The sequence below is a fragment of the Pseudonaja textilis genome, chromosome 1 (genome assembly GCF_049901715.1).
Source record: "Pseudonaja textilis isolate UNSWEBS1 chromosome 1, rPseTex1.2, whole genome shotgun sequence".
NCBI lineage: Eukaryota > Metazoa > Chordata > Lepidosauria > Squamata > Elapidae > Pseudonaja > Pseudonaja textilis.
In genome coordinates this window covers 268,096,424-268,119,622 of record NC_141990.1, presented here as the reverse complement: position 1 = coordinate 268,119,622, position 23,199 = coordinate 268,096,424, and positions in this window count along the sequence as shown.

The window sequence follows — 23,199 nt, the reverse complement described above, 5'->3', positions numbered from 1 at the left end:
AAATGCCTGCTGTAAGATACTTGCCTATGCAGAAAATGTATACCTGTTTGCACATGGCCCATCGCAAAAGACCCACCAGAAGGCAGACTGACCACCAGATATCCAGTGGAAAATTTTGATATCAAAAAGCATTTAATATGGTAATAGAGTGATGCTTTATAGCATACAGTAACAGATTTGTATTTTTTTAAATTTAAGAATGGATGAGGCATTGGGAACCAAAGGAGGTATCCAGGGCATGTCATATTGGTATCCATGAGCACAGTACTGTCTTTCCTATGCTTTATTGGATTCATTAAATATTTGTGAAAGACAAACCTAAAACCTAAAACAAAAGCAGAGGGAGAAGAATCACCTTTCAAACAGTGACATTCATGCATTCATATTTTATGTAGTAATTATAACAGTGAATGCACTATATGAAAGAACCATTATATTTTAAAAGCTGAAAATAGCATAGTGTGAATGCTTGGGAAATCATCATATCCCCAATTAGGAAGACACAATTTGACATACTGTGTTACATTACGTAGAAAAGAAGTTCCCATTTTTATTGATTCAACTCTTAACAATATTTATTTGTCTATATGAAACAAAGGTGGGTGGTCCTTTTGAAGTAAATGTTGGGCTGGGTTGGTATCAGCAGAACTTATTGTTGACTGCATAAGTTAATATAGAATAAGACTGGGTAATTGACAATGACTGGATCAACAGTAAATGTGAAGACGTCCTCACATGATAGGGCATGGTGAAATTCCATGACTAAAACTTCTCTCCCTAAGTGTTTACCTCAGCTCATTCTGTGTGATCATGTTAGAAAATGGGGAAGAGTTCCCTAAAGTATTAGAGGAAGACCTATTTATCCTTCTGGCCCATTAAGGTATCTGTGCCAGCCTGTAAGGAAATAGAAAACTATGTGTACTTATAGTGCAGTAAATCTAGTTGAGTTTAGTTCCTTTTAATGTACTCAGGTAAGTATTTATGGAAGTAGTCTTATTCAGACAGTCTCATTCTCCTTTGCTTCCTCTCTGGATGTCTCCAGTGAAGAACCATTCTACTCATGGGGAGATTCCAGGCAACTAAGGATCAGATCCTGATTTTCCAGAGTACTCACTCATATAGGTATATGCAGATACTCAGTACTTTTATTTGGATGGGACTAAGATAGTGCTAGACAACCATGCTCATCACTTTTAAGATAAAGGCATTTTTCCAAATCTGAAAGCAGACTTTCCTCTGCTTTCAACCATATTATTAAAAATAGTAAAAAATATTTTATTAGAAAGACTCTTCTATCTTTAGGTATCATTCCATAGTAGGACTTTTATCCCAAATATATCTTTCTACCAATGGATTACCATGTGTGAAATAGGTTCTCCTCCCCTCTAAAACTCACTGCACTTCTAAAATTGGAGAGAGGAAGGAATTTTGAGGCAGATTTAAAGGGTCAGAATAAAGACAAGTGAGGGGAATTTATGCTTACATGACACTGTGTGTCACATATATTTTAAAGAAAGATCAGAAGATCTGTGGTAGTATAATGACCTTTGGCTTCCTTTAATATACTCTTATTCACATTAGGGTTACAAAAAAATAAATATATGTGAAAATATTAATACTAATATATATATATTAGGAAGTCAACTAAGTGATTAAATGTACTATGAGAAATCTGATATAAGATGGCATATAGGTTTACTGCATTGCAGGCAAAAGTGAGCCAAAGTTGTATAATGTTCCATTTCATTAGATTAGTTTCCCAAATAATTTTTATCTTGCTTTCTTGTTTTGGTAAACTCCAAATACTTTAAATAACAATACTTACATCAGAGGTGGTATTCAGCAGATTCTGACCAGTTCTGGAGGACCAGTAGTGGAAATTTTGAGTAATTCAGAGAACTGGTAGCGGAAATTTTGAATAGTTCGGAATACCACCTCTGACTGGCCCCGCCCCCATCTATTTTCTGCCTCCCGAGTCCTAGCTGATCGGCTGGGTCTTTTGTTGCTCTGCACAGGAGAACAGAGCTGGAAAGCAGGTTAGAGAGGTGTGGAGGGAACAGAGATTTTGCAGTATTCTTCCCCTAGAGTGGGGTAAGAATGGAGATTTTACAGTATCCTTCCCCTGCCACACCCACCAAGCCACACCCACCAAGCCACGCCCATAGAACCAGTAGTAAAAACATTTGAATCCCACCACTGACTTACATATTTGAGATGAAATGGAAAATGATATATTTCTACTATGTTACTTTGAGGAAGCATTGTAAAGTGCTTTGTTAACTGAAAACTGCTTTTAAAATCTAAATTAAATACTAAAATAAGTAAACATTCACAGAAGACAGTTCTCGGACATAACATTTATATGTTTCATTCTATTTGAATCAGGCATAGTACAGTATTAATTTTTAGAAAGGCTGGGAGGCTAAACAACAGAAAGAGATGTGAACAGCATAGACAAAGAAGTAAGAATGCTTAGGTATGTACAAAATACTGAAAACATTGAAAAAAGAATATAAGAAAAACATATTACCCTATTGGAAAAACAGTTCCATTGAGGATGAAAAAAATGAAGGATTGAAGAAGAAAACAAGTACTACACAAGAAACTTAGTAAAGATCTGAAAACAATAAAAGGATGCATACAAGGAATAGAAAGCATTCCTACATACAAAATTCCTACATACAAAAAGGTGTGCTGTAAAAATGGAGTGAGAAAATGGAAAATTCGGACTGAGATGAAGTTGGCAAAGGATGCTAAGAACAACAAAAAGGACTTATTTAGAAATATTTGAAAGAAAAGGAAGAAGAGCAAGAGAACTAATATACCCAAAGCAGAATGACTCAGCTCCTATTTTCCTTTGCTATGATTTAATTTTCCCCAACAAGAAAATTCTACTATAAATTTGTGAAGAGCAGGATCAAAGCTTAAAAATGCTAGGGCTATGGTTGGAAAATACTTGTTTATTAACAATACGTTTTAGCTATCCAGGATAAGATGAATTGTATTGTAAAAAGCTGAAGAAACTAAGGATGAGACTTTCTGCATTAACTTTGAAAAATCCTGGAGAATGGATGAAGTATAAGATGACTGGAGGTAGGCAAATGGAAAGGTTGCATATAATATCATAAAGAGATGGACCTTTTGATATCTTACTCTATCTTATCTTTGTACAGCTGCCTATGTCACAAAGCATACAACATTTAATTTTTAAAAACCATATATACTTTTAAAACAGTCACTATTTAAATGTAACTATTAGAAAGGTACATAAAGCACGATATGATATTAATCACAATAAGAAATCCTGAGACTGCCAGGCCTGATGACATAGCCAAGTGTTCAGGGACTTTGAGAATGTGGAGAGGGAAATGACACTTTTGGGGGTGGAGGAGAAAGATTATACAAAGTGGGCATCATGGCAGAGTAGCTCTTCCTGGGCCCCAGCAGATATATTTTCTGAGCAGGTGAGACCCGCAGCTTTCTCTTTAGTACCTGAAGGGGTGGGCAAATATAATTGTGGAGAGGCAGTCCCTCAGATAACATGGGCCAGTGACATAATGTTACCAGAAGCCAGCATGTATTTTTTTAGACATTTTCGTCAAGATTGTCAAAGTTAGATTTGTCAAGAAGCTAGTCTAATCTTATTTTCTGCTCAGACAACTTATAAGATCATTAGATGTAATGTCTGTCTGTCTATTTACAAGTCTATTTTACACCTTGCATTCTGAATAACAAACTTGTGGTCTGGATGTCATGACAATGGAAAGGATGCTTACCTTACTCAAAAAGTGTACTCAATCCGAATGAACTTCAATAATTTTTCAGACAGAGAGATACTGAATGGGGTATTATAGGTTCATTCTCAAATTCTCTGCATGATTAATTATTGCAATGAAGCAGTAAAAAAAATACCTATTAGACCTGCAGATGATACAAAATTGGGCATCTGGTACCCTAGAACAGCAGCCCCAAACCTTTTGGGCATCAGGGACCAGTTCCACGGAGAGAGGTTTTTCCATGGACCAGAGGGAGCATTGTTTTGTATGCTACTGCATCCTACAGATGGGGCTTCGCTTTTTTTTGCACAGCCCAGTTTCTGCATGCCAGGGACCAATGCCGGTCCACAAACCAGGGTTGCGGACCCTTACCTAGAAGTCAGAAATAAAATTACTTTGTTGAGCTGGAGAAATGGACTGACAGTAATGGAATGAAATTTTAACAGGGACATATGGAAAGTTGTTCAATTAGGATATAGAAATCAAATGCACCAAAAGTTTAATGAAAATTTGAAAATGTGAGCTGAAAATACAGTAAAATTTAAGAAGCAAAATGGGAAATTATAAACTTAAGAACCACATAATGAATGCACAAGTATAGAAGTAGACATCTAGCTTGGCAATAGTACTTGTGAGAAAGATCTTGGAATAATAGCAATAAACTGACTGAGTCAAGAGTGTTTGCAAAAAAGGTGAACACACTTTATACATTAAGTGAAATATAGTTAACAAATTGAATGGAATAACTACTGCTTTGTCGTCAGACTCACTTTAAAGTATAAGATATAGTTCTGGATATCAGAGTCACAGTTATTGGAATGATTCATAGCTCCTGGAACATGCGTAAAGAAGGATAATAAAGATAAGGAACTAGAAGCTAAGTTTCATGAAGAGAAATGGAAGGTGCTGGGCCTATCGAGCTTTATGAAGAGAAGGCTGGCAGGAGATATAATGCCTTAAAATACATCACGTAGCAGAAGATCTGTTTTCCATCATTCAAAACTATAGAGCACAGAACAATTAAATTCCTATGTTAAAAATCCAATAATAAGGGCAGTTCATCAGAGCAAGCCTTTAAGCAGAGGCTAGACAGTAATCTGTCTGGGAACCTTTAATTATGGATTCATGAACTGAGCCAGGGTTTGGACTCAGTTGCCTGATTTGCCCTTTTCAATTCTATTATTCTAAGATGGCATTTAAAAAAATTAAATTTGTGAATTGCAAGAGTTGAAAATATATCATCTTCATCATTGATGGTTCTGTTTAATTCCTATAAGGTATGCCATCATTAAATCTTTCAAAGCTAGAGGAAAAAATGGGGAGAATTCTGCCCAATGAATTATTCCAATAATTATTTTAAAAGTTAACACAGAGGTAAATTGATGGTATCAGCTTTTGCTTGGATTTGTGGTGTTTGTATTCCAAATGGCAGAAATGACATTTCTTTAGCTCACTTCTGTAGAGGGAATTGTTCATTTGTACAAAACATATAAACAATTAGTCAACGGCAAAGATCATTAATATAATAATGCATCTCTACTTTGTAATTACAATCTTGGTATTTTTGTTCCATTTAATTATTTATATATTTTTTATTAAATTAAATTTAATTATTTACTTTTGCTTGAAGGATCCTTATAAAGCCAAAATCCCCATTCAGAAACAGGCCATCAAATATTCTGGTAAACATTTTGAGACATCAGTCTGACTGCTATGCAGCCTTTAGAATTTAGCCAGCAACTGAGAAGGCTAGGGAGAAAAGCAAGTTCACAGGATATCCTTGTTAAGGAAAAAAAGTTTCTGCACTTCCCAGTTTATTTGCAAAATTCCTGTCCAGCTCAGAAAACAGAAACAAAACTATTTCTGCCTGCTGCATTCCCTTATTGCTAAATAAGACAAAAATATATAAAGCACAAGCCACACAAAATATCTATGCAGGATTTCTTCTTTTTCACATGTCTCTCAATTTTTATTTGGGGTTTCTAGCTAAGAAATCTCCTTTTGCCATGACTTTGGCCTGAGGCATTCTAATCTCAAAGAAACCTCAGCAATCTGATCTGCAGATCATTTAAGGAAGGAAGCAATAGTGATAGAACTGATCTTTCTTTTAAGCAGAGCAATTCTCTTTGGAATCATTTTTCAATGTTCATTTTAGCTTGTGACATGATTTCCCATTAATTTCTCCTGCCTACTTATTATTAATTCAGTTTTTGAGTACAAGAATCAAGTTCAACTATGCTCATCTTGGCTTACTTTATCTTCAGAAGCTTCAGCATCGTAAAACCACTTTTTCCCAATGTGCCTGCTACTTCCGTTTCCTCATCTAAAGCTTCCCTATTGATTAATCAGTGTAACTCTCTTTAATATTGCTATTAGACTGAGAATGCTTAGAATGCTTCTATTACTGTTTCAATGGGACTGCTGCTAATGAAAGATTAAATCTTTTGTCAGACATGGTGTAATCTTGATGAACAGTCCCATGCCTATTCTTCAGTAAAGTCTGTTAACACAAAGGAAGTGATAGCAACCAATTTGGTTGTTTTAAAGGGGCATTAGTCAAGAAACACTTTGCCTGATTTTATTATATATTATAGCAAACATTAAAAGAAGTATGTCCTTGGCTAACAATTGCTAGGGTGATAGCAATAGCACTTAGACTTATATACAGCTTCGCGGTGCTATAGAGTCGTCTCTAAGCGGTTTACCCCCAAACCCATTTTACCAACTTCGGAAGGATGGAAGGCTGAGTCAATCTTGAGCCAGTGAAGATTGAACTCCTGGCAGTCAGCTAAATTAGCCTGCAATAGTGCATTCTAACCACTGTGCCACTGCAGCTCTTAATGATCCATAAATACTAGGATCACACCTAAGGACTTCCCATAGAAAACTACTGGATTACTGTGAAATTAGTTAGGCTTTTCTAGGGTTCTATTAACCATAATCACAAACAATAATAATAAAATTTGTGTATTTTATATATGTTGTAAGGCATGATTAATGCCAGAGGTGGATCCAAATGATCCTTCAGTATTATCCACAAAGCAGAAGAACTGAGTGGATAGCAATGGCACTTAGACTTATATACTGCTTTATAGTGCTTTATAGCCCACTCTAAGCAGTTTACAGAGTCAGCATATTGTAATCTGTGTCCTTATTTTACCCACCTCAGAAGGATGGAAGGCTGAGTCAACCTTGAGCCTGGTGGGATTTGAACAGCCGATAGTCAGAAGTGGCCTGCAGTACAACACTCAGGATGATTTCTGTATGGAAAGGAGAAATTCCAATTACACTGCAACAGGTAGCCCTCAGCTTACAACCACAATTGAGCCCAAAATTTATGTTGCTAAGTGAGACATTTTTGTGAGTTTTGCTTCATTTTATGACTTTTCTTGCCACAGCTGTTAACTGAATCACTGCAACTGTTAAGTTAGTAACACTATTGTTAAGTGAATCTGGCTTCCCCATTGACTTTGTTTGTCAGAAGGTGGCAAAAGGGGATTACATGACCCAAGGACGCTATAACCGTTATAAATATGAATTAGTTGCCACTGTTCTGAATTTTGATCACATGACTATGGGGATGCTGAAATGGTTGTAATGTGAAAAATGGTCATCAGTCACTTTTTTCAGTGCTGTAACATCAAACAGTCACTAAATGAACATAAGTCAGGGACTACCTGTACTGAAAACACTGTAAGGGAAACTTATAGTGCCTTCTTTTGGAATTGAACTAAATATGGAACTTTGAGAGGCTGTATGTACAGCTGAAAGAGAGATCATTCATATACTCCTACCTTTGTAACAAAATTAGTTCAAACCTGACACACCCCTGAGAATTTCTCCAAAATTCTCTCCTTCAAATTCTTAATAAAATTCTTGTTCATCAGATTTTACTACTCAGTGTGAGTTTAGAACACTGAAATCAGAGGCCCACCCCCCCAAAAAAAACCCAGAAAAAGGAATAATAGATTGCTTCAATATTTGTTTCAGTGTATGATGCATCTACTATGTTTATGGCTTATTTCTATAATAAGATATTTTGGGCATTTGGGACAATTAAAATATTATTTCTGAATTCATAAGAGATGATGTACAGATTTCATTAAAAAATAATCTTCCCACAGAATGACGCTATTTCACATTCCTCTTCCTCCAGTTTTTCAAAAATAGCATATTTAGTAACTAGGGAGAGTAATGGAATCAAATCAAAAGTTGATTATAAGCTATAATGTGGCAACCTTTAAACAAAGTTCTGTTATGCCCCACCCTACCCTTGCCTTCTGTTCTTCTCCCCTTGTTGCCTTCCAAGAAATATGGGAGTGAATGGTTCCATAAAACCCATTATTGTTACATAGAGCCATAGTCAGTTGAATAACCACAGATATACACTATTTAAATCTGATTTCTTGGAATGGATAACAGATTTGATGACAATTAACCAAGTGTTTCATATGGTATAATATATTCTCTTTGTTTTAAATGGATCCCTGCTGTTCGTTTGAAATGATATGCATGTAGTCTGAGCAAATGTAAGCAGTGGAAACTTTTATTCTCTTTGAAGGTTGTTTAAAACTCATGTCTTCTTCACTGTATGGAGCCAAGGAGCATCTTTCTGCATTTTATATTACTCTGCATTCTGCATAACACTACTGAACTCATCTCATCAACTCATGAAAGGATAAGCAAAGTCATACTAGCAAGCTATGCCTTTTGACGATTTTGACAGCAGCATTGGTTGGAAAGTTAGGAACCCTAATCACTTGTAGGCCTGAGAAAATCTTTTTGCACTAGTGTGAGTCTTGTGGCTTGTGAAAAAATATTATGAGAACTGGCCAATAGGAACATGCATTATAGGGATGCAGAGTCATTGGGAGCTAGGCAGCATACAAATTTAAACAAATACAGGAATGAGTTTGAATGCTTCTTATTTGGTTGCAAATTTTCAACCAACCTGTAAACATTTTCTTAACTGAAAATTCTGACTGAGCAAAAAGTTCCCATTATGAATATATAATTCAACCAGCCTGCTCATTGTATATAGACATATGTCTTTAATGCTGTAGTGGAACAGGATTTGTGAATGTTTCCATACACAACTTAGTTCCTGCATAATACAAGAGGAGTAGTAATAATTTTACAACTTTTACAATTAACATTTAACTGTTTTAAAGTTTAATTATTAATCCTTTTGTTTTCCTCAGCCTAGAAAGACCAACCATACCAAGGATTCATTCTTTGATTTTGACTGGCTATGCAGGCTTGCTGTGTCTAAATATATAGGATGTGTTAATTTATACATGGACTGTTTGATTTTATAAACCAATGTGGTCCTTTTAGTCTTCTTTTAACCAGGGGAAAGTTCTAAGTTTTTTATTTCCTTTTCAAATAAATTATGTTGCTCTAGTATGCAAAAAGAGAAACATGAAGAAACATGAAAATCCAGAAGAAACAACAAAAAGATCTCATAATTTAAACTACTGTTTGAACATTCAGCCTAGTTTTTAAATCTTAAGCATATGAAATAATATTGGCATTTTTTTTGTTCTGTTTATAGACAGCCAACTCAAATACAGGTAATCCTCAACTTATCACCACAACTGGACCTGCAATTTAGGCCATAAGTCATTGCAGCTGTTACTTGGAAGTTCATGTGCCTTGCTCAATAACTACAATCCCAATTCGCCCTATTACAGTCATTAAGAGACTGCAAGAATTGTTAAATGGATAGAGCAAATGAACTACCTGCTGAAGGTGGACAGGCAGCTCCCCTCTAGGAACTGCAGTGCTGGGCTGGAGGAAAGATGTTCTGATCGTGAAAATTTTGAGTTCCTTTTCTTCAGCCCAGCACTGTGGACAAAAAACAAATCTGTCCCCAAACCAAGGAGGATTTTGGCACAGACCATTGCAACATTAGACATTTGGAGCCAGCTCTCAGAAATGAGTAGAAATCATCTCATTTCTGCAGGGGCTGCTGCAAATACCCTGTAGCAAAATCCTGTTTGGCTTTTGGGACAGACTTTTTCACTCACAACTTGCTTGGCTAAAAGATTCATTATTATGATACTGTTCATATATGTGTGCTTGCCCAAAAAAGCTACACCTGGCCTTTCAGTTATTCCGTTATAGCCTATCCACTACACAAGTCCAAGGGAGAACAACACATAATTCAGAAACAGGAACTGCTAATGAATATACAATTGTGCTCTAATTTTGGCATAGAAGAAGAAAGACAAATTGATAGCTTGGCAAGGAAATTTAAAAAAAAACCCTGAGATTCTATTCATACTCAGACATGCCTAAAAGGCTTTTACACATCAGTAGCATTGAAACAGCGAGATCTTTATCTAATCACTTGCTGGGGCTATCCCATAGACTCTTCAATTTCCTGTCTGGAAATTATATCCTGCATTATCTTTCTGGAGACTCAGAGCATTTTTTTTTCTTACGTAAGTATGCCAGAAGCACATTTAATGAAGAATTAACTTTGAAGTGGATGTGCATAGGGTTATAGAGGACAGTGTTCAGACCAAAGACATGTCATTATGCCAATGTATGCTCTGACCCAACATATTCCCTTCTTTTCCTGAGCTTCAAAAGAGGGGAGGGGTGTTAGTCAGATAAGGATCACCTTTCTAGCTTTCTAATTCCAACTCTAATTTTGAATAGTTATTCAAAAATAATAATCATGTTATTTCTCATGCTGTACATGCCAATACAATAATCCTCACTGAGTGATTGCCTTGTTTAGCAAGCTTTCACAGTTATCACAGTGACAAAAGAGCAACTTTGCGACAATCCTCACGTATATGACCTTTGTAGGTCTGTAAAGCAAAGGAAAGCTGAAACAAGATCATAAACATAGTCACAGTTTCATTTAGTAATTGCTTTGCTTTAGTGACCAAGTTACCAGAACTAATTGTGGTCCCGGAATGGAGACTGCCTGTAGTACTGTAGTTTCAAAGGAAAGCGTGATATCAAAGCAGAAGTGAGTTATGAGTATATCCTTGGAATAGGAAACATTCTTTAGGTACCAATTTCCTTGAAGAAATCTCTCAGAGTCTTTCAAACTTCCTAACATTTTACTCTTTAAAGAGTTTTTTACTTTAAATAAATAAATAGGAAATTGGTTAGCATCCTGCAAAGCAAAGCAGCAGCCTTCAATCTTTATCTATAAAATATTCTGTCTTACTCAGATAAATACTCCTTTTACATTAAAGTAACATTTCCCAAGTCTCTGAATCATTATAGTTATCATGAAAGAGAATCTCATATAAACCCCCAGCACCAAATCAAGAAAATGGCACACTGCATCAATAAATATATCAAAGTACAAAACTACAACTAAGTAAAGGAGTAGCCAGCTTCACCATAAAAACCAAAAACAAATATCAACAATCCCATCAATCAGTCGATCAATCCAAATCATCTCCCCACAGCCTGCTCCAACAGAATTGTGTTGACAACTTAATGAAAGGCCAGGAAAGAAAGTAGCTGGGAGAACCTCAAGGGATGAGATGTTCTATAAGGTTGAGCCATCACAGAGGAAAATTGCTTTCCCCTGATCTCTCTTGATGGTGGATTTTCTGTCACCCCTCCCTGGAAGCATGTCCATGAGAGACGGGATGAACTAGAGGAGATGGTCCCTAAGTTACCTTGAAGCCAAAGCATAAAGAACTTTAAAAATAAAACATAAAATTTTAAGTTGGATTTATAAACCTAGGCAAGAACCATAAAGCAGGTAATATATTACAGTAGCAACTATTACTTGCTAACAGCCTAGCTGCTGCATTTTGCTTTATAAAAGTGTACTGTACCATCTGGGTCATCTTCAAGGACAGCCTCTGGCAAAGTGGGTTAAGTAGTCTAAATGTGCAATGATAAGGGCATGAGTCATGATTCCCAGGGCCTTCTGAAACAAGTAAGGGCTGCAACTGGTGCACTAGCCTAGTATGGAAAAGAGTGTCCTTGCCACAGCCTCCACTTGCTGTTAAACAAGAACTGCACATCCAGGAGACTCTTAGTTTAGACTAGCTGCTTCAAGGGCAGCACAATGCCATCAAAGGTATGTGATAACCAGATGAAAAGATAAAACTTCAAAGCCTCCAGACAGGCAACAACTCCATTTTGGTATGATTTGGCTTGAGCTTGTTTTGTCCCATCCAGTGTCTAGCATTTCCAGAAACCAGGGAAATAGTTTCACATTATCTACAGCCTGCTTTTGGGTGGCAGTGAATAACTAAGCAGCATCAGTGATTATACCTTATCCTAAACCTTATCCAGAAGCTTCATACAGATGTTAAATAACATGGGTAAGAAGATCAAGTCTTGTGGTATCCCATTTTGGAATAATCATGGGCTTGACCATTCTTCACCCATGATGATCAACTGGAACCTCCCAAGTTCCTAAGAACAGAAGCACTCTAACATGGTACCTTCACACCTCAACTTTCACAGGTGGTCCAAAAGAATATATGGTTGATAGTATCAAAAGCAATAGAGAGATCTCATAAGACCAAAGAGAGGACAGTCTCCCTATCCAGGCCCTAATAAAGGTTCTCCAACAGAGTTAGTATTATCATTTCATGCTTGGGCCTGAATCCTGATTGAAAGGAATCCAAATAATTGTTCTCATTTGTTCTCAAAGTCAGTTATGGTAATAGAAACTATACTGAGAGGCTAGAGGAAGTGTCAGGGAGCTATTTCACACATTTCCTGTTTGATAGAGTGCTTTGTGATGGGCCACGTCCATTGATGGCTGCTGTTTTGTGAACCGGCAAGTTACTCCCTCTGTGAGAATGCCTTTCATATGCGTTTACATTTTCATCCTTCTTACAAGAATGAAATAATAAGGAAAGAGTTTGCCAAAGAATTTTTCATATTGAACAGTCTTAGCCAATGACCTGATCTGGCTGACCATGTCACATATTAGTTAAGGGCATATCGAAATTTGACTTTCCAATATTGGTATTTCAGAAGCTGCACTAATTTAGTTTTGGAGTAGATTTCAAGAGCCTTGTGAAATTCATGCTTTGAGGCAGGATACCTATAAACTACCTTTTCCAGATGGCACCTGCACCCAGTAAAGTTAGCAAAAAAGGGGGCTTGCCAAGGATTTCTTCTATCGGGCTGCTATCTATAGGGACACAGGAACAAGCCTTCTTGGTGATGGCCCCTCTTCTTTGGAACAGCTTATCCCCAGATACAAGTTCTCCACCTTATTGGGCTTTGAAGGACCATAAATACCCAGCTCTTCAGCCAGGGATTTATGAATTTAAAGATGTATCTTATCCCCACAGGATGGTGCTCTTAAAGTTTCCGGCTGTTTATGTGTTGGATTGTTTCCTTTTCATTCTAGCCATGGGAGCAGGATTTTGTAAGTGACTCGCAGCCTGACTTACAGCCTATTATAGCTTTATGAGACAGAAGTCTTAGTAAATAAACAAACAAATAAATAAAAGTGTTGTAAAGTTTCACTCCTCAAAGCCTTTCTTAAGTTAAAAATCTCAGCCAACATGAAATGTTGCCCTTGATGTTTGGTTCTGCAATTTGGTGTTCCCACCACAAACTCTTTATTAGAAATATTTGGAAACCCAAGACTGGAAGCACTTTGTTCCAGATGTTGGTGCATAAGCTGGAAGCATCAAGCCTGAAAAGGATTGAGAACAGCTAAAATGCAAATAGGCTTCCTAACATGAGAAATGCTTCTGCGTGGATTAGATGTATTATTAGAAAGATAGACCAGATATTCATACAAGTCCAGACATCAGGAGCTACCAGAAATCAAAAGTGCCATTTTGAATGGTTTCTACCATTACTTATACAGGTAGTCCTTGACTTACCACAATTACGCCCAAATTTTTTGTTCCTAACCTGGACATTGTTACGTGAGTTTTGTCCCATTTTATGACTTTTCTAGCCACAGTTGTTAAGTGAATCACTGCAGGTAGTAACACAGTTTTAAGTAATCTGGCTTCCCCATTGACTTTGCTTGTCAGAAGATCTCAAAAGGGGATCACATGACCTTGGGACATAGCAACAGTCATTAGTATGAGTCAGTTGCCAAGCATCTGAATTTTGATCACGTGACTATGGAGATGCATCAACAGTCGTAAGTGTGAAAAACAGTCATAAGCCATTGTTTTCAGTGCCGTTGTAGCTTTGAATGGTCACTAAAAGAACTGTTATATGTTGAGGACTACCTGTAGTACCCAATATAGCTTTGTCTTTTTGCAAGTCTACTGAAGAGAAAGTTTTATTGAATTTTGGTCTGTTGTGGAGCTATTAAAAGCACAGAGTATTGTTAAGAAAATTTAGCCAACAGTGTAACGTTTCCAGGGGCATATGGAAACATGTCGTTCTTTCTTCAACCCATATCATAGCCTAAAACAAAAGGTAATGAAAACCTGTTGTAAACTCCAGCAGCTTGCTTCTCTGTTTTTCATGATGTTCTAATGGAATCTATTCCCTAAGGTCCTTTAAAACTGAGGGGGCTTTTCAGCAGCATGCATATTTTAGTCATTCTTCCTGCTTCCTTACAAGACAAGCAATATGTAAACATTTTGTAGGGCACAGCTAGGTTTAATCATATGAAATAAATCCTCACAAGGATTGCTTCCTTTCTATCACCCAAACAATTTTCTATCACCTGAACAAATTTAATGGAACAAAACAGAAAAGAGTGTATACTTTCCTTAAACAGTAAAATGAGAACCTAGCCTAGGGCATGAAATAATCCCATGTATTGTGGCACACTGCCTCTGTTGAAAACTGGGCTCCAACGGGTCACTTATCCAAACATAAGGACCAGAGTCATTAAGTGGCAACACATCTGCTTCAATTTTTGCACAATCAATCTTCAGAATTTTTTTATTAGATCTGGGATCCCTATCTAATTCCTTGGGGAGCTTTTACGAGAAGTAGTTCTGGACCAAATGGTCTGACTCAGTTTCAAAACTTTGTTTAAGCATAAAACCGCATGTTAGAGGCTTCCTTCTGCACCCAGGGAGCACAAGGATCTCCTCCAAGCCAGATGTGGCCCAAGCAGCCTATTTCTAATCCTCTCGATCAAAATGATATCAATTAAAATGCCAAATTGATTTCCCCCTCAAATTGTCTTAAGCTGCAAAGTTAAAGAAACCAATATTGCCCCTTAAAACCTAACTAAATGAAAGAAAGAAAGAGGAGGAGGAAAACACTTTCTTTGCTGATGTGTTTTTCCCAGAAAAAAACAGAAGAAAGAAATATAGCCTCAATGCAAAACCAACTAGAACAAAACCAACTATTCCCACCACAGTGATCACACCTATCATTAGGGAGAAATTGCTGATTAGAAAAATCACCAAAAGCATATGCCTAGTCTTGTAGCTGTGCTCTATCAACATTGGGGTCCAAATCTGCGTTTTGATTCAAAAAGCACCAAAATCTGACACATGATCTTTATATTCACAAGGAAACTTTTTTTCCAGCTATAACTTGATCCAATCCAATTCATAGGCAACGAAACGGGCTTGATGCAAGGTTCAGCCTAGGGTAAGTTTCAAGATTAAAGAAAGAAATTATTCCATGGTGGATAAAAATCAGGAAGAATCTTATGTATCAAGCTGTTGACAATTGGTAGGGTAGACAATGCGAAGGTAAACTAAGAGTCACCATAAGGATTGAGAGCAAAAGTGGATACAGTGCAGAGGAAGGCTTAAAATGTTGATCCTTGCAAGAATCAGATCAAAATAATATATTAAACTGATGATACTGTCCTCTAGGATTAAATTTTTATATTGAGCAATCAATGCTGGCAGTCTGAAGACAGGTATATGACATCAGAATAGAGCCCTCATTAGATTAGGCCAAGATTTATCTTAATCTAGCATTTTGTTTTTCCAAAACAGCCAACAGATACTTCTGGCAACTTATTATACTAGGATATGGAGACCTACTCTTGCCTCCTGTTGTTCCATTTCAACTGATATTTAATGATATGCTTTCTCAAATCCAATAATGTTGAATAAAGCTGTCCTTCGGAAAGGTACAGTATCTAGTCCTCTGAAGTTAGTGGCCATCATCCACATTAGCTGGTAATGCATTTTATAGCTTAATTATTCACTGCTATATGTAGAATTACTTCCTTCGGTCTTTTCTAAATCAGATTCATGCAAATGCTACCCGTTCCCAATGCAAGGTCAAGATATTAGAATAGAATAGAATAGAATAGAATAGAATAGAATAGAATAGAATAGAATAGAATTCTTTATTGGCCAACTGTAATTGGACCCACAAGGAATTTGTCTTGATGCAAATGCTTTCAGTGTACATAAAAGAAAAGATACCTTTGTCAAGAGTTGAGAGTTTATTTTCTTGAAATCTCATGTCCTCCTTATCTTGGGCCTCAGGTGATTGTCTGTTTTCCCTATATGTTCAGTTGCCCCAGAATCAGAGTCATCTCAATCCATGTGTTCATTGACATTTTCCCCCAAACCTCCAAAGTTTAACAAGGCAGGATCCATGCTGATTTTGTCACACCTTAGAATTTTTCTTTTTCAGTCTGGTCCAATCCCTTGCTCTCCAGATGTGATCGGACTATAACTCCTCCAATTTCAGCCAAGCACCTGGTAGATGTAAAGAGAATAACAGTCCTGGCATATCTGGAGGGCACCAATTGGGAAGAAAGTTGAATTAGGTAGGTCGTGTGTTTAATAGTGTTGATATACATTTTGGATGGAGGTTATATGGCCAGTGGCCAAACACTTTCTTCAAGATGTGGTAAATTAGTCTGCTGAATTTGAGGCTTTTCTCTTTTCATTTCTCTTTGGATCTGTGCATTTAGCAGGACAATCACTCACAAAACATGGAATGAAATTAGATACAGACAGCATGTGGCAAAATGCTTTTATCACAATGAACAACTGATATCCTGCTGTAAAGCAGTGTGGCTTGAACTTATTCCTAGTCATAATTGAGTAATGGACTGAACTGCAATTTGCTTTTTCCTCCTTTGTTGAAAAATAATTAAAAGTGTTTGAAATCATCATTAACTTCCCACAGTACAGAGTTCACTTTAGTCTTTTGATTTCAGTCATTACAGGGACGCCCTTACAAAATATAACAATTGAAAGTTTCAGGAAAGACAACCAAACAATACACTGTCACAGCATCCAATCTGACTGCCCAAATGAGCATTTCCTAAAAATTCTACAGAAAACTGAGAAAGCTCTTTCCCTTTAGCAACTGCTGACACACTTTGGTGCAGAAGCTTGAAGAAACACTGCCAAGGATAGGCATCTGACTTCTCCCAACCACAAGCATTCCCTGCGGATTAAACAGAGAAATCTGCTGAGGTTAGTTAGTTAGGTTAGTTTTGTCTTCCTCTTGACAAAAGAATTCATTGCTTAATCCCCATTCATGGCACTTTTGAAAAGAATAGCATGCTAATGACATGTCAGTTAATCATAGTCTTTTCCTTTTTGTGACAGCCCACCAAAAGCTCTTCGGAAAATAAACTTGTGGAATTGTTTAAAAAAATAAGAGTTTTGTCTTCCTTGTAGAAAGGAAAATTGACAAGATGACTCAGTGAGACCATTTCCCAAGCTTTTACTTGCTGTTCCCTTGTCTTGTGCACCAAATTGGAGCAGCATTATTCCTCACCTTTGTCCCCTTTCTGATGATGCTTCTGTTTTGTCACAAGGTGCTGATAGCAAAGAAAAAGAAGCCCCAAATTTTGCCCCATTTGAGATATTTGCAGTGTTGCTATATGTCTGATTTAAGCAGACAACTAACATGATTATGAAAAATAGATTTGATTGAGAAGTATCATATTAATGAACTTATTATGCCCCCAAAGAGTTTAAGAATTACTTTTAAGTATCTTTTTTTAAAAAAAATTTTTTATTGGTTTTTAAAAACAAACTTAAACAAACAAAACATAAAAATATCAAGCTATCTTCCATAGGTGTACATACAGTGTGCCGGTTGGTTTACAAATTGTTTTGTGCTTCCATTTCGTAGTTCTCAATTACAATTACATTACATATAGTCTCATATTGTCAATCAAAAATTAAATACCTTAGTATCATTATTAATCAATCATTTGACTATACTTTTATTCATTCATGTTTTACAAGATAACCATAATTTACTTAGTTTATTTTATAACAGTTCATATTATCATCCCAAATCTATCCTAAAATCATTTTGTAGATATAAGAAAGAAGTACATCTTTATATATTTATTATTTTACTGTACTTTATTGTCTAACCATTGATAGAAAAGATCCCAAATTTTATAAAATTGTTTATTCTCTTGTTCTCTAATTCCAAATGTCAATCTACTCATTTCAGCACATTCCAGTATTTTCTTAATGATTTCCTCCTGTGATGGTATCTTCTCATTTTTCCAGTTTTTAGCAAATACAATCCTAGCCGCTGTTAATACATTTACAATCAGATATTTCAAGTCTTTACTATATATTTCAGGTAGAATTCCCAATAAAAATATCTCTGGTTTCAAGTCTATATGTTTTTTTGTCATTTTTTCCAACCACATGTGGATTTTAGTCCAGTATTTTTTAGCATCAGTACAAGTCCACCACATATGGTAATATGAGCCAGGTGTCTGATGACATTTCCAACATTTTTTGGATTTATTCTTGAACATTCTTGCTATTCTTGTGGGGGGAAATGCCACCTGTAAAACATCTTATACAAATTTTCTTTATATGCTGTTGACATTGTCATTTTATAATTTTGAGACCAAATTTTTGCCATTTCTCTAAATCAATCCCATATCCAAAATTCTACCCCAAGCAATCATAGTTTCTTTAACTTGTTCTTCTAGTTTAATTTCTAAAAAATATCCATACAATTTTTTAATCACCTTTTCATCAGTACCTGTCAAAATCTTATCTAAGTCAGTCAGTTTATCATAGAAACCTTCTGTTTTAGAATCTTTATCATACCTTGAATGTATTTGCGCATATGAAAACCAATTCATCTTTATACCTTGTTCCTCTAGTTTTTGCATAAATTTAAGTTCATCCTTTTCATTCAATAAGAATTATTTTTAAGTATCTTAAATGATCAAATTTAGGACAAGACCTAGTATGGGGATAGTAGGCTCAAATGGAGAACCGAAGCCTGGAGGCCTATATACACAGGAACGGGTTGACTTGATCCATCAGAACATTCTGGATGTAGCTTTGAAAGTAAAAGACATTTCTTGTTGCTGCCAAACAAGTGATATTTACTCATTATCTATAATCTAACAGAATGAATAGCCATCAGGTTATTGATGCCCTAATACTCTCTTTCTTGACTTATCTAATATTTTTAAACCATCTGAATAGGGGGACCATGTCAACTCTAAAGTGAATGAAAGAACCAGCATTTCCTGAACTATCTCTTCTCATATCAATCCTACCGCTTGCCTATATTTGGGGAAAAGAACTTTCTGATGAGCTGTAAAACCCTAGATAGAATAATTTCAAGGACACTACACTTATATCTCTTAGCATTCAGTACATAGATTAGGGGGAATGAATGGAAGCCCACAAGAAAAACTGTAAAGGCTTTAAAAACCACAACACTTAAGATGGCTGCCCTCCAGGCAGCTGTAAGGCTCACTGAAGCCATTAGTCAGAACTTGGTCAGAATGTGAAAGGGAAACTGTGGTAAACCCACAAACAACATTGCAGGTTTGAGCAACAAAAGGATCCAAAAGCCTATTGGAAAATTTTAGGGAGGCTAAAGAGAATTTCATCACGATAATGTTTAAACCATAAACAAGAAATGACATAGTAATCCACATTTAGAATGATCAAAGGGCTGAAATAGCTCTCATATAAGGAATTGCAACATTTATAGGAGGAGAACATGTAAAGGTGTAGAAAAGTATACACAGAGTGGTTAAAGTGAATAAGAACTCCCTCCTCCCTGTTTCTGATTAATTAAAACTAGGATCATCCAATTAACATTCAGAGTAGATCAAAGAGAGCCATGTATTTGTTCTTGTTGGTTTAACATTGCTTTTAACTTGCCTCAATCTCAAGGGAGACTGGTGGTGCACCATATCATAAAAAATTCAAAACAAAACAAAACAAAGAAAAAAAATCCCATATAATAATCAATTAGGCCAATTACGTGCTTTCATCTAAATCCAGTATCCAAAAAACTCCCAAAACAAAGATAAAACCTCAAATAAAAGCCAAAACAGGCTTGCGCAGTCATCAGTGGGGAATGCAAACACAATCCTCAATAGCAATTAGTTAGGTTAACTTGTTACCATGAACTATAGCAATGGCCACCATCTTAGAAACTTTCCAAGAGATAAGACAAATTCATTAAGACAAGCCTCAGCAAATATCACTATAATTCATCTTGATGTGTGGAGCAGCTCTGTAACTGATGATTAACTATTACCTCCTGTCCTGATCATAATATATTTCTCTCTGTCATGTTCTTCAGTGTCTGGTTGACCACACTGGAAACAACCTAATAATTATATTGGCTTTTGGTCTGGCCCAAGAAGGCTGTTTTATGTTCATCTGGGCTGATTTATTTTATTTATTTATTTATTTTACCTTATTTTTTATTTGTCAATCGCTTACAAGATAATAGGTAATGTGCAATGGCTCACCTGCAGCCTAAAATCTGTGTGGCTATAACTGTCACTCTAAGAACTTGAGATTTAACTAAGACGGTTCTCTGTTCTTCCTTATAGTAGTAAAATACTTTCAAAATATAGATGTAATGCATGTTATGTCCGGGAGATCGGCCCCGGGTAGATCGGGTCGCATAGAGATGTGAGACTCAAAGTGCACATTCAGCTCTTTATTGAATATACAGTTCAGTCCAGGACCTGTGAACCGCTTGGCTTTATTTAGTCGGCCGGCGGCTTGGCGGCCAATGGCAGCACTTTGAATTTCCCGTGATCGGCTCGGCCAATCGCGGTAGATTCTTAGTGCACCAATCACAGTTGTTTAGTTAACCAATTGGGTTGCGGTCCGCGTGGACCAATCAGAATTCAGGATTTGGAGAATGTTAATATAGAACACCCCTCCCCTCTTGGTTTCACCCGACGAAGCATGGTGACATAGTCGTGCAGGTAGGCGGGGCTCCGTACTTGCCTGGTTGACTTGCGCGGCTCAGTCTGTGTGTGATCGTCGGCCAGTTCGGATGGGCTCCTCGTCTCTCTCAACCCCTTCAATGGAACCGCCTGGAAGGGTGAGCCGGGCCTATTGCTGCAGCTCCCACCGGGTCTACCTGGGTCGGTCGAGCTGCGGTCTCTGCTGTTCCCGCCTGGTCTTTCTGGGCTGGTTGAACTGGCTTGGCTGCTCCTTCCAGGTAAGGCTCCCGTCTGCAACGGTTCGAGGTCTACTGGTGAGTATGGCTGGTTTATTATTCGGGGTTGGCTTGCTCTAGTTGGGGGGTGTTCTGCTTGCGTTTGGGGGTGTTCTGTCTGCGTTTTAGACCTTTTATCTTCCCCCTGCTTGGTTGTTGTAGTTTTTTCCCCCCCTCTGGTTTCTGTAGTCATTGTTGTCGGGGTGTCAGGGCTGTTAGCGGTTAGTCTTGACCATAGCTGGTTGATGTGCCGCTTCCAGCTCCTTCCATCGGTGGTTTGCAGTCTGTACAATCGGGGGGCCATTACCTGGGTTATTTGTGCTGGTACCCAGAGTGCGTCTCCCATGAAGTTCTTCGTGTAAACCATGTCCCCGATGTTAAATGCTCGGTGTCTGCTGGATGAGTCTGGGGTTTTTTCTGGGTTGTATGTGGGGTGCAGTCAGTCCAGCGGGGATCTTAATTTCCTGCCCATCAGTAGTTCGTGTTGGGTGTAATGTGCTGTATGAATAGCATTTTATTTATTTTCTCCTGTATTTCGCCGGTTTCAATTTTTTGGATGGTTTTTTTTGTGTATTGAACCATCCGTTCCACCCTTCCGTTCGCTGCCGGGTGAGCTGGTGAGGTTAACGCATGCCTGATTCCCCGTTCGGCCAGGTATTTTTCAAATGCTAGTGCCATGAACTGTGGGCTGTTGTCCGACACTAGTACATCTGGCAAGCCGTGTGTCGCAAAAAGTTTTTAAGTTTATCTATGATGGCTTCTGTTGTTGTTGTTCTCATGGTGCTTACTTCCAGCCAGTTGGAGTAAGCATCCACGGTGATGAGAAATGTATGTCCCTTGGTCAGCCCAGCGAAGTCTATATGTATTCGTGACCATGGGCCTCTGGGGGTTTCCCATTCTAGGACTGGAGCGGCGGGGGGGTGGACCTCATCTCCTGGCATCTGTTGCACCCAGCTACCCATGTCTCAATTTGTTTGTCCATCCCTGGCCACCAAGTGTAACTTCTGGCCAGGGCTTTCATCTTTACTATGCCCGGGTGCCCCTCGTGCAGCATTGCTAGTACTCTTTTTTGTAGTGTCTCTGGTATAACCACCCGGTCTCCCCAAAGTATGCACCCCTTCTGTGTGAACAGTGCAGTTTGCTGGTTCCTGAAGGCTTTGAACTGTTCGCTGCCATTGCTTTCCGGCCACCCCCTCTCTACCCAGCTCAGTATCCGCGCCAGCCGTTTGTCTTTATTTGTTTCTCGGGCAATGTCTGGCCTGGTTAGGAGCGGGCTGGGTAGAGTCTCTATTTTCAGGGTTGTTGTTGTGGGTGCTGGGTCATCATCCAGGTCTGGTAGGGGGGGGTCGGCTTAGTGCGTCTACGTGCGAAATGTCCTTGCCGGGCCGGTGTGTCAGTTCATAGGTGTAGGCGGCAAGGAACTCGGACCACCTTGTCATCCTGGTGACAGGATGTTCGGGGTGGCCTTGTTCCCCGCCAGTATCCCAAGTAGAGGTTTGTGGTCCGTAATGATTGAAAAGGTCCTACCATAAAGGTACTCGTGGAACCTTTTCACTCCGGAGACGATTGTGAGGGCTTCTTTGTCCAGCTGGCTGTAATTCCTCTCCAGCTTGGACAAGGTTCTCAAGAAGATGGTGATGGGTACTTCCTTCCCATCTGGTAGGGTGTGACTGAGGACTGCCCTGATGCCAAAGGGTGAAGCATCGCATGTTACTGTCAACGGCAGGGTCTCGCTATACTGGATCAGGACTGCGTCTGACATTAGCAGGTTTTTCGTCTGTTGGAATGCATTTTCCTCTCGCTTCCCCAAGTCCAGGTGGCTGTTTTATCCAGCAGCCTATGCAAGGGTTCCGCCGCAGTCACCTTTTGGGTAGAGAAAACATTGTAAAGGTAATCAGTCCCAAAAATGCCTGCAGTTCCGCCTTATTCGTTGGTGTGGGGGCTTCCTGAATGGCTCTAAGTTTCTTTCCGGTGGGGTGGATTCCATGTCGGTCTAGGAGATACCCCAGGAATTCGACTCTTTCGGTGCAGAGTTGGCATTTCCCTTTTTGACTTTAAGGCCTGCGTCTTTGAATTTTTGCAGTACTGCCCTTAA